Raw genomic sequence first — 11,759 nt, forward strand, 5'->3', positions numbered from 1 at the left:
CCCTGTTCCTTCCTTCCTTCCTCCTTCAGCAAGCAGGCAGGTGACTTCCCCAGACACAGGGCTGCAGCTGGCCCCAGAAGCAGTTCCTCAGAACAGATTAGAAGTGCTTGGTCCTGGGCCCAGGGGATGAATGGAGCTAAGCTATGTTCTCTCCTCTAATGCTCTGTGTGTTCTCTCTGTGTGTTTCTGCCATTAAATAAATACTGGGGGTATTTATAAGAACTGTCAGCAAACCACCCACTCCTTCTCTGCCGCAGGCCCAGAAGCCCTCAAACAGTAACAGCCTGTACCAGAATCTCGGCGATATCCAAAGAGACAACTCCGAAAGGAATACTAAATATAACTTTCTTCCACACAGTCTGGTGCCTGCTGCCTTGACTTTCACAATCATAGTTGTGGAACATGTAAGAAACTTGAATTTGATGGGCAGTTTCAAGCCAAACAAGGGCTCCCTACTGGAGAGATTGACTTTCATTATTTTCTAATCTGACCACCTTCCCATTAAGCCATATGTATTTGATTGTCCTGCAGTTGGAAGGATGACAAGTCAAAGAATTTATTCCGCCAGGCGTGGTGGCTCAAGCTTGTAATCCCAGCACTTTGGGAGTCCGAGACAGGCGGATCACAAGGTCAGGAGATCGAGACCATCCTGGCTAACACGGTGAAACCCCATCTCTACTAAAAAATACAAAAAACTAGCCAGGCCAGGTGGCGGGCGCCTGTAGTCCCAGCTACTCAGGAGGCTAAGGCAGGAGAATGGCATAAACCCGGGAGGCAGAGCTTGCAGTGAGCTGAGATCTGGCCATTGCACCCAAAAAAAAAAAAAAAAAAAAGAATTTATTCCAGTGAAAGAAAGGAAAGGCAAGAACAGAAGAGTGAGAATCAGATATTAAAATTTGTGAATGTATTTGAAGTTCAACGCTTTCAAATAATGTGAAAGAAACATCTAAGCAAGTGTATCACTGATTGTCCTCTTCTTCCAAAATGAATTGATTTTTACAGCCACTTTGGAAGACAGTTTGGCAGTTTCTGACACATTGTTTGCAGGCCAACACACCTGGGCTCTGCCATTTATTGCAGCAAAGTTAAGTCACTTTCTAGAGCTTTAGGGTCCTTGTCTGTAAAGTAGATTATTAGTGCCTGTGTGTGGGGTTGTTGTATGGTTGAGAGACAATGTGGGTGGAATGCTTAGAAAGAGCGCAGCACATGGTCAGCACTGATAATGTTATTATCTAGTAGTGCATCTGTGTGTCTGTCTTCCCCGTGACAGGCACTGAGCTCATCAAGCACAGAGACCTGCTGTTGGCCTGTATGTCTAGTGCCTACCCCTGTAGGTGCTCAATATATAAAATAATTAATTGAAATAGCCATCTTAAAGGAATTCTTCTCTTGCATCGTTATCCTTCCCAAGATAGTGGTCTGTCTTCTAATTTCCTACAACATTCACTGTTTATGTGTATCTGTTTTAGATATGAATTAGGGGGGGAAATTACTAGATGCACTTCCAGAAAGATATTTTCTTAGAATGTCCTACTTACACACACACGCACAAACACACACACCACTTTAATTAATAAATTTTACTTTTGAGTAGTTTTAGGTTTACAAAAAATTTGAGCGGAAAGTACAGACATTTCCAATATACCCTTCACTGCCTCCCACCACTTCTTTCCCTTATTAGCATCTTGCATTAGTGTGGTACATTTGTTAAAGTTGATAAGCCAATACTGATATATCATTATAAACTAAAGTCCACAGTTGACATTAAAGTTCACTTTTTGTGTTGTACATTCTATGGGTTTTGACAAACGTGTCACAAGTATTCACCATTACGTTATCATACAGAATAGTTTTATAGCCCTAAAAATCTCCTGTTCTCCACCTATTCATCCCCTTCTCCTGAACCCCTGGAAACCATTGATCATTTTACTGTCTCCATAGTATTGCCTTTTATAGAATGTCATATAATTGGAATTATATAGTACGTAGCTATTTCCAATTGGCTGGCTGGCTTTCTTTCTTTCTTTCTTTCTTTCTTTCTTTCTTTCTTTCTTTCTTTCTTTTTCTTTTTCTTTCTTTCTTTTTTTCGTTTCTTCCTTTTTTTTTTTTTTTTCAGTCTCACTCTGTCACCCAGGCTGGAATGCAGTGGCACACTCTTGCTTCACTGCAACCTCTGCCTCCCAGGCTCAAGTGATCCTCCCACCTCAGCCTCCCAAGTAGCTGGGACTATAGGCCCGCACCACCACGCCCAGCTAATTTTTGTATTTTTAGTAGAGACAAGGTTTCGTCATGTTGGCCAGACTGATATCGAACTCCTGACCTCAGGTGATCTACCCACCTCAGCCTCCCAAAGTGCTGGGATTACAGGCGTGAGCCACCATGCCCAGCCTCAGTTGGCGTCTTTCACTTAGTGATAGTGAAACTTAAGTGCACTTAAGATTCATAGTGCACTTAAGACTCATAGATAGTGCACTTAAGATTCATCCATGTCTTTTGGGAGCTTGACAACTCATTTCTTTCTTTCTTTTTTTTTGAGACGGAGTCTTGATCTGTCGCCAGGCTGGAATGCAGTGGCATGATCTCAGCTCACTCCAACCTCTACCTCCCGGGGTTCAAGCGATTCTCCTACCTCAGCCTCCCAAGTAGCTGGGATTACAGGCATGCACCATCACGCCCAGCTAATTTTTATATTTTTAGTAGAGATGGGGTTTCACCATGTTGGTCAGGCAGGTCTCAAACTCCTGACCTCAGGTGATCTGACTGCCTCAGTCTCCCAAAGTTCTGGGATTACAGGCCTGAGCCACCGTGCCTGCTTATTTTTATTTTTATTTATTTATTTATTTATTTATTTATTTATTTTATCACTGAGCAACGTTCCATTGTATGGATGTACCATAGTTTGTCTGTTTACCTACTGAAGGATGTCTTGACTGCTTCCAAGTTTGGCAATTATGAAGAAAGCTGCTATAAACACTTGTTCGTAGGTTTTAGCATGAACATAAATTTTCAACTCATTTGGATAAGTACCAAGAAGTAGCATTGCTAGATCATATGGTTACTCTATGTATAGTTTTGTAAAAAACTGCCAAACTGTCTTTCAAAGTAGCCATACCATTTTGCATTCACACCAGTAATGAATGAGAGTTCCTGTTGCTCCACATCCTCACTAGCCTTTGCTGTAGCTAGTGTTTTGGATTAGCCATTCTAATAGGTGTGTAGTGGTATCTCTTTATTTTACTTTGCAATTCTCTAGTGACATACATTATTAGCATCATTGCATCTGCTTATTTGCCATCTGCGTGTCTTCTTTTGTGTAGTGCCTATCTAGATTGTATGCCCATTTTAAAATTGAGTTGTGTTTTTTATTGAGTTTTGACAGTTCTTTGCATATTTTGAATACAAGTCCTGTATCAGATGTATGTTTTACAAAATATTTTCTCCCAGTCTGTGGCTTGTCTTTTCATTTTCTCTCTCTCTCTTTTTTCATTTTGTTTTCTGAGGCGGGGTCTCACTCAGTCGCCCAGGCTGGAGTGCAGTAGTGCAATCATGGCTCACTGCAGCCTTGACCTCCCAGGCCCAAGCTGTCTTCCCAACCTCAGCCTCTTGAGAAGCTGAGACAACGGGTATATGTTGCCATGCAAGGCTAATTTTTGTATTTTTATAGAGATGGGGGTCTCACTATGTTCCCCAGACTGGTCTTGAACTTCTGATCTCAAGCCATCTTCCTGCCTTGGACTCCCAAAATGCTGGGATTACAGATGTGAGCCACCATGCCTGGCCTGTCAATTTTTCTTCCATGGAACAGTGCCTGGCGCATAGTACATCCTCAATAAAGTGTTGTTGAATGAATCTGAAAAATTCAAAATTTACTTATTCACAGACAGAGGAATTCTACTACAGGGAGTTTATCTAATAGATACATGTGCAAATTTTGTTGTTGTTGTTGCAGCAGTGTTTGCAAAAGGCAAATGCTGTTAACAGACTAAATGTCCATCAATAGAGAAAGTATTAGATAACTTTTTGCATACTCACATTGGTAAGTAAAAAAGCAGGTGACAGAATAGTCTCAGCTGGATGCTGTAGCACATGCTGGTAGTCCCAGTTACTCAGGAGACTGAGGCGGGAAGATTGCTTGAGCCAAGGAGTTTGAAGCCAGCCTGGGCAACATAGCAAGACCCCATCTCAATTTAAAAAATAAGTTTTTTTAAAAAAATCGTTTCTATAGTTTGAGTATATGTGACATATAATAAAACTGCTTTCTGACCCATATTGGAATGTTTCATGTCTTCCAGTGAGTCTATCTTTGGGTGATGGATTGAGGAAGGAGGAAAAGAACACTTTAACATCAGAGCCTGACTTTGCTTAGTTTTTTCCACTTTAATAAGAAGCAAGTACATTTTTATGATTTTTTTCCTTTTAAATTGTTTTTTTATTTTTTTAATTTTTTGAAACAGAGTTTCTCTCTTGTTGCCCAGGCTGGAGTGCAAAGGCATGATCTCGACTCACCCAACCTCCACCTCCTGGGTTCAAGAGATTCTCCTGCCTCAGCCTCCTGAGTAGCTGGGATGACAGGCATGCGCCACCATGCCTGACTAATTCTGGTTTTTGTTGTTGTTTTTTTTTAGTAGAGATGGGGTTTCTCCATGTGGGTCAGGCTGGTCTCAAACTCCTGACCTGAAGTAATCTGCCCAGCTCAGCCTCCCAAAGTGCTGGGATTACAGGCGTGAGCCACCGCACCTGGCCTAAATTGGTTTATTTTTAAGATTAAAATGTGTAGGTCGGGCGCAGTGACCCATGCCTGTAATCCCAGCATTTTCTGAGGCCGAGGTGGGTGGATCACCTGAGGTCAGGAGTTCCAGACAAGGCTGACCAACATAGTGAAACCACGTCTCTACTTAAAAAAAATATATATATATATTAGCCAGGTGTGGTGGTGGGCACCTGTAATCCCAGCTACTCAGGAGGCTGAGGCAGGAGAATCACTTGAACCCGGGAGGCAGAGTTTGCAGTGAGCCAAGATCGGGCCACTGCACTCCAGCCTGGGCAAAAAGAGTGAAACTCCATCTCAAAAAATAAAATAAAATAAAATATGTGAAGGAAAAACAAACAAACAAACCAACAAAAAATTAGCTTGACACAGTGGCATGTGCCTGTAGTCCCAGCTACTCAGGAGGTTGAAAGTGGGAGGACTGCTTGAGCCCAGGAGATCGAGGCTGCAGTGAGCTGTGATTGTGTCACCACACTCCAGCCTGGGCAATGCGAAGGTTTTTATGTAAAAAAGTGAAAAGGGATATGGATTTATTTGAAAATATATTATTTAAGGAAAATAATACATTCTCATATGTATACATATATGTATATGTATATGTAAGCAAAAAGAAGAAAGTACAAATCTCCTACAAAGATAAAACTAATATTTGTGGTTTGATAAACATTATTTTAGTTATTTGTTTATGCCCCTATTCAATTTTACATAAATGGGCTCATCATATTTCTTTTTTTCTTTTTTTTCTTTTTTTTTTTTTGAGACGGAGTCTTGCTCTGTCACCCAGGCTGGAATGCAGTGGTGCTGTCTCAGCTCACTGCAACTACCGCCTCCCAGGTTCAAGTGATTCTCCCACCTCAGCCTCCGGAGTAGCTGGAATTACAGGCGCACACCACCACACCCAGCTAATTTTTGTAGTTTTAGTAGAGACGGGGTTTCACCATGTTGGCCAGGCTGGTCTCAAACTCCTGACCTCGTGATCCACCTGCCTCGGCCTCCCAAAGTGCTGGGATTATAGGTGAGAGCCACCGCGACGAGCCTGGTCTGCTTTTTTTTCCATGAAAAAATATTCAGTGGATTTCTTTCTAAATAAATAAATATGTATTATTTGAATAGGCTATGTAATATGCCATTGTATTTTTGACTCATTTAGTCAACCAGTCACTTATTTTTGAGCACTATAAACAATGCTGCCTCCATCATTTAAAAAACAATCGGCACAAAGTAACTTTTAAAATATATCTGTAAAATATAATAACAATTCTGTGACGAATAATGTACCCATCATCTAATCAGCTCTACTTTGAAGGCCTCAATCACATTTCTTTTCCTGGCCTTTCTGACATAAGTGCTATTTTGGATTTTGGTTTATTATTACTTTTTTTTTTTAATGTTTTATCACACTCATTTGCATCCTAAACAACGTATTTAGTTTGCAACTTAATGGACTTCACATGTATGGAATCTTCCTCTGTAGGTTCAATGTTGTCAGTTCTTTTGGTCAATATGTATGTACTTCCTGATATTCTTTAATGTTGTGGGTAGTAGGAGTGATTCTTTCCTCTGAGGTATGACAATCTATTGTATAAATAATTCTATTTCCTCTGTGAAATGTCTCTCAGGTCTTCTAACTTTTGGGGAGAAGGGACTGTCTGTCTTTCCATTGTTGATTTGCTTGAGTTATTTATATCTTTACATATTTTGGATTTGAATACTTTGTTATTTGTCAATATACATGTTGTAAATATCTTCTCCCTGTGGATGGTTTGCTTTTCCCCCTTTGATGGTAACTTTATATAATACTGAGGTTTTTTGTTTTGTTTTGTTTTTTGTTTTTGTGAGACAGAGTCTTGCTCTGTCACCCAGGCTGCAGTGCAATGGTGTGATCTCGGCTCATTGCAACCTCCGCCTCCTGGGTTCAAGTGATTCTCCTGTCTCAGCCTCCTGAGTAGCTGGGACTACAGGCACTCACCATCATACCCAACTAATTTTTGTATTTTCAGTAGAGACAGGGTTTCGCCATGTTGGCCAGGCTGGTCTTGAACTCCTGATCTCAGGTGATCCACCCACCTCGGCCTCCTAAGGTGCTGGGATTACAGGCATCAGCCACTGCGCCCAGCAATACTGAGTTTTCTGATCCAAGGACAAGATGAGTCTTTGCCTTTATTCATATTTTTTTGTTCTTGGTAGAGTTTTATAGCTTTTTTCATATGCATTTTTTTCACTCAAACTTTTTTTGTTTATTCTTAGTTAAATTATTTTTTATAATATTTAATAGGTTATTTTTGCTTTTATATTTTCAAATTAATTGTTTTGTTTTTTGTACATTGATTATGTGATCCTCTACCTTACTGAGTTACCGTATTTCTTTTCCTTATGAAATATTGTTACAGCAAAAAAAATTTTCATTATTATAGATAAATGGTTAAATAATCCATGTTACATCTTTACATACACTATGGAATATAATACAGTGGTTAAAAAGAATAGGTAGGTTGATAAGTACTGACTTGAAAGATCCCTATTCCATACTGGTAAGTGAAATAAAACATTTACAGAATAATATTGTAATTATGTTGTGAATTTACTAAAGAAAATACAGAAAACGGCCAGGCGTGGTGGCTCATGCCTGTAACCCCAGCACTTTGGGAGGCCTAGGCGGGTGGATCACGAAGTCAGGAGATTGAGACCATCCTGGCTAACACGGTGAAATCCCATCTCTACTAAACAAAATGCAAAAAATTAGCCAGGCGTGGTGGCAGGCGCCTGTAGTCCCAGCTACTCAGAAGGCTGTGCCAGGAGAATAGTGTAAACCCCGGGAGGCGAAGCTTGCAGTGAGCCAAGATTGCACCACTGCACTCCAGCCTGGGCAACAGAGCAAGACCCCATATCAACAACAACAAAAAAAGAAAATACAAAAAACGAACAAAACTTAATGGAGTCTACAAGTAAGTTCCTATATAAAAATTTTTCAAGTTGTACATTTAAAAATTGAGCAATGGATTTTATGCAAATTATACCTAAATTTAATAATGGATAGCATGTATGTTTTCATGTGTATATAAAAATACATAAAACTCAGTCTGGAATAATACACACCCTACTTTTGGCAGCGGTTTCCTCTATTTTTCCTCTGCATACTTCTGTATTATTTGAATATTTTTATTTTTATTTTTATTTTTATTTTTTTTTTTTGAGACGGAGTCTCGCTGTGTCGCCCAGGCTGGAGTGCAGTGGCCGGATCTCAGCTCACTGCAAGCTCTGCCTCCCGGGTTTTTACGCCATTCTCCTGCCTCAGCCTCCCGAGTAGCCGGGACTATAGGCGCCCGCCACCTCGCCCGGCTAGTTTTTTGTATTTTTTAGTAGAGACGGGGTTTCACCGTGTTAGCCAGGATGGTCTCGAACTCCTGACCTCGTGATCCGCCCGTCTCGGCCTCCCAAAGTGCTGGGATTACAGGCTTGAGCCACCGGGCCCGGCTATTTGAATATTTTTAAAAGGAGAATGCATTAATTGGATATCTAATAAATAAAAAATACAACATTTTTATTTAAGTCAATAAAATAAATAATCGATCAATTAATAAACAAAATTAACACACAACAAATACACTTTGGAAGAAAACAATCTGCTGAGAATCTATGTAGAGATATACTCATCTTCACTCTTGGGAAGCATCTCAGAACTATGCTTTCTCTATTTTTGCCTTTCTAAAAAGAAGTTTACAGTAAGTCACCAGTTAACTTCCGTAAGGGGTCTTTCCACTATCCTTATCACCATCCAGCCTGATAGCTGCATGCGGAAGTGTGATGTGAACACCACAGCCACCCTATGAGATGCCTGACCCCACTCTAGGGAGATGGGGTTTACAGGCACTAGGCACTTGCCTGAAGGAGATGCCTCATTCTCTCCCACATCTACGGTGGCATGGAGATAATGCAGCTGCCATATATATACACAAATATATATATGTTTATATGTGTGTGTATATATTATATACCACACACACACACATATATATATATATATATATATATATTTTTTTTTTATGAGATGGGGTCTCACTCTGTCACCCAGGCTGGAGTGCAGTGGCACAATCTCACCTCACTGCAAACCTCTGCCTCCCAGGTTCAAGCCATCTTCCCACCTCAGCCTCCCGAGTAGCTTGGACCACAGGTATGCGCCACCACACCCAGCTAATTTTTGTATTTTTGGTAAAGACGTGGTTTTGCCATGTTGCCCAGACTGGTCTCAAACTCCTGAGCTCAAGCAATCTGCCTGCCTCAGCCCCCCGAATTGCTAGGATTACATGCATGAGCCACCGTGCCTGGCCAACTGCTAGATATTAATATGCAGTGCCTGTATGCTCAGTGTGATTTAAAAAAGCAATAAATAAGAAAAATTCAGGTTATAATAATCTAATACCAAACTGGCAACGATTTATCTAATGACTCTACATAATATTGGCATGGGGTGAAGGAGCAGTGCTGACAGATGGAGCTGGAGAAGTTAGCAGACGCCAATAGAGACAGAGCTTTGTCAAACACATTAGGGAGGTTATCCCAAGGACAAGGGCAAGCTAGTAATGGGCCTCAGTCAGGACATCACCTCCTCTGACTGCTCTAAGGGGAACACACTGAGAGGCAACCAGACTGGAAGTGAATTGAGCAGTTAGGAAATCTGGGCAAGATATTTTCACCTCCTAGAACCATGAGATAGCACTGGGGATGGAGACAAGAGGGTGGGTAGAGGGATATTGAAGAGAGAGATCTGGCTGGGCACTGTGGCTCACGCCTATAATCCCAGGACTTTGGGAGGCCGAGGTGGGCAGATCACCAGAGGTCAGGAGTTCGAGACCAGCCTGGCCAACATGGTGAAACCCTGTCTCTACTAAAAGTACAAAGTCAGCTTGGTGTGATCGCACACACCTGTAATCCCAGCTACTCAGGAGGCTGAGGCAGGAGGTTGTGGTGAGCCGAGATTGCACCACTGCACTCCAGCCTGGCAACAGAGTGAGAATCCATCTCAAAATAAATAAATAAATAAAATAAACAGAGAGAGAGAGAGAGAGATCTGACAGGTCTTGGTGATCAATTTCATATATCCTGGAAAGGAGGATGGGGTGATGGCGGTCCCTGTATTAGCTAGGGTTCAATCAGTAAAGCAGAACCCTAGGCATTGTGGAAAAAAGGATTTATTGTTAAAATTAGTTTGTGGGAGAAGCTGGTCAACTAAACATCTGGGAAGAGGAGTTGGGGCATCAGGGAAGTCCCCATCCAGTCAGTCTGAGAAGCCAGGGACATCCAGACCAGATGCCCAAACTGGACCATGAAGGAGAAGCTGATAGGGAAGTCTAGAGGAAATGTTTGCTTCTGTGGGCCCACAGACAGGTGCCAGCTAATAGGCCCGGGGCTGCTATTGGTCAGCAAGACCTGGAGCTGGAGGAAAACCTGGAGGTAGAGTAGTGGGGAACAAAGGACAAACAGAAACCTGCTAGGCACTTCGGCATCTGTGGGTGAACTCATTGGATGATGATAGCATTCCAATATAAACCCCTAAGTTTTAAATATTAAGATTCCCTTCTTGGCCAAATTTAACCTGGAACCACACAGGAAAAGAAATTCTCTGAGACATTCCAGTTAAACTAAGTCGATGATCAAAGAAGATTCTGGAGGAAAGGTAAGTGAGTTCCATTTTGAACATGTTGACTTTGATACCTCTTCAGGGAGATATCTAGTTGACAGTTGGGCTTGTCCAAACTTCTTCAGCATTCAGGCAACCTGCTCTAGGACTCTTGTTCTAACCCAGCCTTGGGGTGAGGGAGTGGCATGCAGCTGTGGATTAAAGATTTAGGAACTAAAGATATTAGCCAGGAGTGAAGGCTGGGGACATAATTATAAAAGCCAGTCCAGTCAAGATCTACAACTCTCAGGCAGTTACCTGAGACAGCAAGATGGGGTGGGTAGGATCTACAGAGCAGATAGAGGAGGTGTCCTAGACAGATGGCCTGAGGTGCTGTAACACTGGGTCGGAAGACATCCCATCTGAACAGTAAGGATAGTCTCCTAAAATGGCTGTTTGAAAGTGCCACAACTTACAAAAACAATTGATAGTCACTCTTCTTACATTTTCATTTCTACTACATAGGCATAAGACAGTTTATTTATTTATTTTAAAGACAGGGTCTTGCTCTGTCACCCAGGCTGGAGCAGAATGGCACAATCATAGTTGACTGCAGCTGACTGCCTCAAACTCCTGGGCTCAAGTGACCCTCCTGCCTCAGTCTCCTGAGTAGCTAGCACTACAGGTGTGTGCAACAATGCTCAGCTAATTTTTCTTTTTTTTTCTTTTTTTTTCTTTTTTGTAGCGATGGGTCTCGATATGTTGCTCAGGCTGGTCTTGAACTCCAGGCCTCAAGCAATCCTCCTGTCTTGGCCTCCCAAAGTGCTGGGATTACAGACGTGAGCCCCTGCATCCAGCAGTAAGACAGTATATATATATTTATATTTATATGTAGAGACAGAAATGAAAGGCCTCACGTATTTATTACTGAACCCAGCCAACCAGTGCCTTCATAGCACACACAGAGAGAAAAAATATATTCCCAATAAAACATGTCCAACTATCCAGATAGCGGTAACATTTTCAGCTTAACATGGTAAGGTGGTCTTGACTTTCACACAACATAAATATGTGTGCCATCTCACGCGGAATTCCTTATAGACCCAGCCTGGTTCTTCTCCAATGTCTCCTTTTGAAGTTCTACCTGATTTTATGACCAGTTTTCATCTCAATCCACTGGGGAGTGGGACGATTTTGCTTCTGTTTCTTGGCCAGGAAACGCTTAATCCTGAAAGTTTTGTGAGAAGACATGGTGAGAAGCAGAGTCGAGCACACACCACGATGGCAGAGAAAGGAAGAGAGAGTAAGTAAGACAGTGTATTTAACAAATGCTCCTTCTTTCAGAAATTCCCAAGTTTACTTCACACAACTTGT

The 11,759-nt window shown here is 41.6% G+C and overlaps 1 pseudogene; it reads right to left on the reverse strand.

Annotated features, from left to right (window-relative positions):
* Window positions 1–11,373: 11,373 nt before the first annotated feature.
* Window positions 11,374–11,735, reverse strand: LOC102145120 (large ribosomal subunit protein eL39-like; annotated as a pseudogene).
* Window positions 11,736–11,759: the final 24 nt, after the last annotated feature.

Source organism: Macaca fascicularis, chromosome 2 (assembly GCF_037993035.2).
Source record: "Macaca fascicularis isolate 582-1 chromosome 2, T2T-MFA8v1.1".
In the NCBI taxonomy this organism is placed as follows: domain Eukaryota; kingdom Metazoa; phylum Chordata; class Mammalia; order Primates; family Cercopithecidae; genus Macaca; species Macaca fascicularis.